Source organism: Sinocyclocheilus rhinocerous, unplaced genomic scaffold, assembly GCF_001515625.1.
Source record: "Sinocyclocheilus rhinocerous isolate Xijiao unplaced genomic scaffold, SAMN03320098_v1.1 scaffold884, whole genome shotgun sequence".
NCBI classification, from domain to species: Eukaryota; Metazoa; Chordata; class Actinopteri; order Cypriniformes; family Cyprinidae; genus Sinocyclocheilus; species Sinocyclocheilus rhinocerous.
This window is the reverse complement of record NW_015627919.1, coordinates 90,332-98,273: the sequence shown is the minus strand read 5'-3', so window position 1 is coordinate 98,273 and position 7,942 is coordinate 90,332. Positions and strand designations below refer to the sequence as shown.

The following is a 7,942-nucleotide window of genomic DNA, read 5'->3' as shown; positions in this document are numbered from 1 at the left end:
ACACAGCGTCACACACGGTGGCCTAGAGTGAGCGGCGGCGGCCTATAGTGAGCAGAGGCCGGGGGCTAGAGTGAGGAACTGCCGGCGGCCTAGAGTGAGCAGAGGCGGCGGGCTTGATAACAGCGCGGCCAGCGGATTCGACGAAGGAGGCTTGCAGCAACCACGTGACGACCCCGGGCTGGACTCCGCTTCGTCCACAGTGAAAGCCGATCCGGCGATCCACAGCGCAAAGTTGTTGTATTTCCTCAGCAACCAGCACAGATCAGCTCCAGGCATGACGAAGCAGATATCGTCCTCTTTTGGAAGACCAAACAAAAAGGCGTGGTTGACTCTTAACTTTTATAAAGAATATCTTTTTGGATTTGAGACTTTAGTCTTTGCAACTTTACAGATCTTCTTTATGCACCAAGAGTTTGTAACACTCCAAAGAGAAAGGAAAAATTGAAATCGCATCATATGACCCCTTTAATAATACACATATTTGAACCAAGATAAGTATTTGCATATTTTTATCTTTTATTATTTGTTCACAATTTGGCCAGTCAGTTTGTGGTACACCTTCTGCAGATCAATTGCTTTATAAAAATGAAAATACTGTCATGTCATGCAGCTCAAAAACTTTTTTTGGAACACAAATGGAGTTATTATAAAAATGTCAAAGCTGTCAAGTTAAACACGAGTGTCACTGAGCCCCACTGGTGTAGGTACAAACACAGTAGGAGAATGAAAGTGAAAAGGAAGCATTTAATATCACATTTGTGGCGTATTTTGTTCCATTTTTACCCTTAAATGCATACCTCGGGTCTTTAGCCACCCGGGATATCATTCTCTACCCTCTCCCTCCTTCATTTTTTTAAGTTAGACATCAACTTTCTTAGTATTCCTCAATCTATTAATTATAAACAATATAACAAGAAAAAAAAAGTAAAACAAAAGAATGCCAGTTTTCTGATTAATTTTTTGTAAAAAGTGTATTGGGTCGCTAGAGACCCGAGGTATGTAAATGTGTAAGTATTTTTTCCTGCACAACTATATTTACATATCTGATGAATCAATATGTTCAACGCATCTTTTTTTCCTCAAGGTGGCACTGTTTGATACACAATGATGACGTGACGTTTCACAAATTGAACTGGTTTGATTGGCTTTACTGCAGAGCAATTACTATACGCAATGAAATATGTCACTGTCATTTGATGCTGGATGTGGTGAATAAGCTGCCAGTGATCAAAATATTGAATATGAAGTCATTGAAAACGATAGTTTTGAAAATATGGTTGAAATCGTGAATGTCAGGCAGATGCTGAATGTACTGTGTAAGTGCGCTCTGACTATGACAGCGATGGTAAAATCATCTGCTCAAATTGAACCCTTTTAAGTTTCAAAAGGTAACGAAATATGCTTTATTTTATTCTTCTGTAATTGTTCTTAAAATATCAAGTTTTTTTGTAAGAGTTTTTTGCTATTGCAGCAGTTAGAGATCCATTCGTGCTGGATATATAGGTCTGGGTCGCGAAATATATATTAGAAAATAAAGGCGATAAGGTTGTCAAGCTTGAACAAATATAAACACCAATCAACGAACACTACCACAGTTGGCTAATCAGCTCAAGACAAAGTAATTGTATGTTCATAATCATGGTTTTTCAAAGATCATTAACCTCATTACAATGAAGCCAAATTGTTCAGGAAATCTGAAATAAATAAATACACAACTTCATTTTGCAAATAAAAGAATGTTAATGTTGTACATGTTATAATGACTAATTTTATTTTATTTATTTTTTTCTGCCAATGCATGTGTCAAAAACACGACTGGCACAGACAAATAACGTTAATTAAATCTTACCTGAAGTCACAGTGAGGTTCCAAAAGCCAGACGCCATACACGCTTGCAGAAGCTGGTAAAAATGAGAACATACCGCTATATTTTCTAATTAATTTCATAGTTCCCCCAAAACAATTTGAATTCTGTCATCACTCACCCTTAAGATGCTCCAAACCATCTAAGACTTTCGTTCATCTTCAAAAGAAAAGCTGAGATATTTTAATAAAAATCTGAGAGATTTATGTCCCTCCGATGAAAGAAGATTCACCAAAGATGTTTATGTTTCAAAAAGTTGAAATCGCAAAAAAACATCGCCAAAGTAATCCATATGAATTGCGTGGTTTCCTCCAAGTGCCCTAAAGAGAAAAAATCGGTGACCGCTCTATATAATACTGTTTAAATTTAGACTTATATTCACATTCAAGAGACATTTGCACGCACATCATATTTTATATACGAAGCTCTCTGGGGTGAGCTCATTATCATACGAACCAATCAGAGCCGTTCAATGGCTCTGGAACCAATCAGGTTTAGTCAGTGGGTTGTTTGAATTTAAACCACGCATTTTTTTTTTTTCATATATGATGTTGAAATCCTTGTGGGAATTTTAGAAATATATATTAGAAAATAAAGGCGTCAAGCTTGAACAAATTTATAAACACCTAGCTTATTACAATTAATGTATCATGTAATGAACAACAGCCTAATCAACCAAAGTAGCATAACCTTTTAAGTAAAACTGAATAACATATTAAACAACATATTTTAAATATCGCAATGCTTAATAATAGTTGACAAACGTTTGTACATTGTAAATGTTAAAAATGTTTTTCAAAATATTATACTTTTCCAAATATTAAAATTATAAATACAAAAATATTTAAAATAGAACCATGTGTAGGCCTACTGCAATATAAAGTACATTAAAAACCCACTAAAAGTGTAATAATTTTATGTTCTTACACAAAGTAGACATAAAATATACTTTAAGTAAAGGTAACATAAGTATGTTTTCTGTAAATACACTAAAAAGTCACTAAAAGTATGCTTGTGTTTAGCATATTCCTTAAAAAGTGTAACTAAGCATATATTTATTACCAAAGTATTTCTAGTATACTTTTTTATAAATACATTAAAAGTATGCTTCTGTTTAGCATATTTCTTAGAAGTATAACTAAGCATATATTTAATACAAAAGTACTTCTAGTATACTTTTTAGAAATATATTAAAATGCAATTCAATATATTTTTATTGCACTTCAAATAAGCATGCTGGGAAGTGTATTATAAACATACTACTTGAATTTCAAGTATATTTTTAATACATTTAATACGTCTTTTTCACCTGGGATAATATTATTATTATTTACACTCTTTGGAGTTTCATGTATATATGTTAGATTCATTGGATACCATCACTGCAGTGCATGTTGAGGTTAGATAAGGACTCGATGCATTTTTTTGTTGTTGTTGTTGTTGTAAAGAATGACATCTCCTAACATTACCACTCCATCAGCAGCAGGTAAACAGGTCCGTTCAGCTGGTCTGAAGGACGCGGCAGCGGTCAGAATGATGACATAATTTACCTCCTCCGTACAGTATCATATGGCGTGGTAATGTAGGTGCACAGAGGCACGGTGTGCATTTAAGAGCAAACCCAGGCACATTACCCTCCCCCCAAAGTCTGGGCTGAAAATCAGCGGTGGACTGTGGGTTTGTGAGGCAGGAGTCTCTGAGGGATCAGTTTGGGAGTGTGTGTGTGTGTGTGTGTGTGCGTGTTGGGAGGTCAAGGACGGTCTCATATGCCCTGCCTCTGGCTGCTCTGGTGTGTACCCTTGTGGCGTTTATTTAAAGAGCTCATCAGCCTCCATGCACACACACAAACTCTATACCCAAAGTGTCCTGCCTCCCAGTCTGCCGGATTAATTAATCTCTTTTCCCCTCCTGATCCAGGAGAGCTGTTGAAAAGGGCCTTGCCTCTTGCTGGTGGGCATCAGATGCCAGCACTGAACTATTCATCACTACGACTTCCGGGAGAGAGAGAAGAGGGAGGGAGATGAATGGATAGAACAAGAAAAAAAGAAGAAACATGAGAAGGGAGGAGAGGGTGGAGGGGTGAAGGAGGCTCTCTCCCAGCTGGCTGGGGCTATGATTAAAAGTAGGGATGTTTCTATTGTGTAGCTGACAGAAGTCTTCATAATAATGTATGTATTGCTGAGGTGAGCACTCGGGGACGATGGGAAGGACGTAATGAGGGACGTTGAGGCATTCTGTCAAGGAGAATTCCAGGGGATTTGAGGCGTACAGGGGACAAACCAACCTAGGCTCACTGGAAAAGCGTACCTGCTCAAAATTCATACTTATAACTTATACATACAGTTCACTGTAGTTTCTAGCTGAAATAAAGACTAGTGGAAGTTACACACCAACAACTTTTATTCTTTCCAATTATGACTACAGGGGCAGATTGATTCCTTGCACAATACTGTTATGTTATGAGCTCAAAATGCTTTTAGTGCATGATTTGTGAAAGAAAGAAATTTTGACATTTACATCATATAGCCAGCTCCATATATATGGATTTTCTGACATGGTAAACTTGCTCGGTAGCTCACCTGGTAAAGACACGCAGAGGCAAGCTAAAACAGCATGGTTTCTCCAGTAAATGCATTTTTTATATACATCTCTAAGACTACTCACCAGACATTTCATTTATGTTCATCTCACTGAAAAAAAATAAATCTGTAAAATAACAGAAAAAGTACTGGCAGATTATTACGCAGGACATTATCCATTTATTTTACAAACATTACTGTTAACTCTAAAACAGAATGCAATGCAGTGTAAAATTCTAAATACTGGTGAAAAATAAATACAGAAAAATGCCTTCAAATTATACAGTACATTGTGCCGTATTGTTTTTTTTTTTTGGATAGTTGTGTAGTGTGCAGTGTGTTTTAGATAAAACTGAAAACTGTTTTTAACAACACTTTTTCCCTTTTAAAGTGTCACAAAACATTCAACATTTAAAAGAGTAGCAGAGTCCACACCACAACTGTAACAATAACAGCACCGAGAAACAATATTATTGGAATCACTTTCAGAATGATTTTTTGCAGCTAATGAATGATAGAAACACACAGCCAATCAGAATTCACCTGACTTTGAAGAGCTTGAGCATTTAAAGCAACAGACAACAACTGCATGATGGATGTATAGTTAACATTGCAGTTAACTTGACAGTTATTGTTCTTGGTGTGAGTTGGCCTTAAAGTCCAATGGATTCTGATCGGCTGTCAATGTTTTTATAGTTCATAAGCTGGAAAAAAGAAGGCGCAGATGGAGGGCTGATGGAGCTGAGCGTCGTCGCAGGTTCTGGAGACCTGGGCACAGCCTAGTCGTCCTGACTCCTGGCATACAATATTTTGCACCAGAGCCTTGCAGCTTTAGAAAAAAACAAAACAGAAACAAAATTAAATAACAGATTTTTACATGAATGACTGAAAGCAAGCACAAATTAGCCAGCTGGAATGGACACATTGCTAACATTTTTCTTTCAAGATTGACCAAATCACCCTCCATTAGGCCTGATTCAAAAATCTCTATAACAGAGGTGATACAACATGAAAATATACTTACTATTCCTTTGCTTGTCTCTGCACTCAGATTTCAGTTTGTCTTCTATAGCAGCTGATCTGAAAAACAACAAATGTTAATATTTCACACACACACAAAAGCAAATGATGATTGATGATTTGTTTTCTTTTTAAGAATGACAGTACGCTGAGAACAATGTACCTGGTCGGTAATATAGTCAAAAACCTTCCCAGCCTCAGCAGTTTCAGATGTACTGTATGCTCTCATATAAGCAACCCTTCTTACAATTTAATCTTTGTTCTTATCTGTAATGAGAAATATATATTAGAAAATAAAGGCGATAAGGTTGTCAAGCTTGAACAAATATAAACACCAATCAACGAACGCTACCACAGTTGGCTAATCAGCTCAGGACAAAGTAATTGTATGTTCATAATCATGGTTTTTCAAAGATCATTAACCTCATTACAATGAAGCCAAATTGTTCAGGAAATCAGAAATAAATAAATACACAACTTCATTTTGCAAATAAAAGAATGTTAATGTTGTACATGTTATAATGACTCATTTTATTTTTTTTCTGCCAATGCATGTGTCAAAAACACGACTGGCACAGACAAATAAGGTTAATTAAATCTTACCTGAAGTCACAGTGAGGTTCCAAAAGCCAGACGCCATACACGCTTGCAGAAGCTGGTAAAAATGAGAACATACCGCTATATTTTCTAATTAATTTCATAGTTCCCCCAAAACAATTTGAATTCTGTCATCACTCACCCTTAAGATGCTCCAAACCATCTAAGACTTTCGTTCATCTTCAAAAGAAAAGCTGAGATATTTTAATAAAAATCTGAGAGATTTATGTCCCTCCGATGAAAGAAGATTCACCAAAGATGTTCACGTTTCAAAAAGTTGAAATAAAAAAAAAAACATCGCCAAAGTAATCTGCGTGGTTTGCGTGGTTTCCTCCAAGTGCCCTAAAGAGACACGATCGGCGACCGCTCTATATAATACTGAGACTTATAGGACTTATATTCACATTCAAGAGACATTTGCACGCACATCATATTTTATATACGAAGCTCTCTGGGGTGAGCTCATTATCATACGAAGCAATCAGAGCCGTTCAATGGCTCTGGAACCAATCAGGTTTAGTCAGTGGGTTGTTTGAATTTAAACAAGTAAACGCAAGTTTTTTTTTTTTTCATATATGATGTTGAAATCCTTGTGGGAATTTCAGAAATATATATTAGAAAATAAAGGCGTCAAGCTTGAACAAATTTATAAACACCTAGCTTATTACAATTAATGTATCATGTAATGAACAACAGCCTAATCAACCAAAGTAGCATAACCTTTTAAGTAAAACTGAACAACATATTAAACAACATATTTTAAATATTGCAATGCTTAATAATAGTTGGCAAACGTTTGTACATTGTAAATGTTAAAAATGTTTTTCAAAATATTGTACTTTTCCAAATATTAAAATTATAAATACATATATATATTTAAAATAAAACCATGTGTAGGCCTACTGCAATATAAAGTACATTAAAAACCCACTAAAAGTGTAATCATTTTGTTATGTTCTTACACAAAGTAGACATAAAATATACTTTAAGTAGGTAACATAAGTATGTTTTCTGTAAATACACTAAAAAGTCACTAAAAGTATGCTTGTGTTTAGCATATTCCTTAAGAGTGTAACTAAGCACATATTTATTACCAAAGTATTTCTAGTATACTTTTTAGAAATATATTAAAATGCAATTCAATATATTTTTATTGCACTTCAAATAAGCATGTTGGGAATACAAATGTATTATAAACATACTACTTGAATTTCAAGTATATTTTTAATACATTTAATACTACGTCTTTTTCACCTGGGAAGACCCGAATATGTAATAATGATTGGCGAAACATTCATGCATGTAAGGGTTAATTTACCAAATAATAGGAAGAAATGCACATCTCTTGCTTTCACATTCCTGTAGGCAAATGGAGAACTGAATGGAAACGGCAAAATATATTACACATCAGTCATTTGAGCTGCAGAAAGCCAAAACCTGCAGATAAATCAAAACCTTCTGATGTGAAGAAAAGAAGTGCTGAGTACAGCATCCCACGTTTGAGGCCTGTGCTCCAGTCACCATTTGCTCAACACCAACACACTGACAGCCATGAGCTTCCGAGGCACTGCTAACTTTAATAATACGTTGAAGTATTCAACATGCTCTTTCCTGTTTAAAAGAAAATATTGCAAGTTTTGGAAAAATTCCTTCACCAAGAGCATCATTAGGTCTCTGAATTTTTGGAGAGAATTAAAAACAAATGCTGGGACTTTGAAACAGCACCTTCAGATATTCCTCTCATGAACTTCTATTGCAGGCCCATCACAACAACTCTATCTGGGTCACTCCTAAATTTGCCACCTTTTGGGCTTTAAAACTGTTGGAGAATGAAGCATACTTTTATAAGTATCTGCATAAAAGAGAAAACATTTTTAGAACT

The 7,942-nt window shown here is 35.6% G+C and overlaps 1 long non-coding RNA gene across 1 annotated transcript; it reads right to left on the bottom strand.

The window, feature by feature from the left end:
- Window positions 1-5,168: 5,168 nt before the first annotated feature.
- LOC107737070 (uncharacterized) lies at window positions 5,169-6,338 on the bottom strand. Its single transcript, XR_001639759.1, has 5 exons — window positions 6,203-6,338; window positions 6,067-6,118; window positions 5,627-5,730; window positions 5,468-5,523; window positions 5,169-5,272 (listed from the first exon to the last, which is right to left on the bottom strand). It is a non-coding gene; the product is annotated as an uncharacterized LOC107737070 (long non-coding RNA).
- Window positions 6,339-7,942: the final 1,604 nt, after the last annotated feature.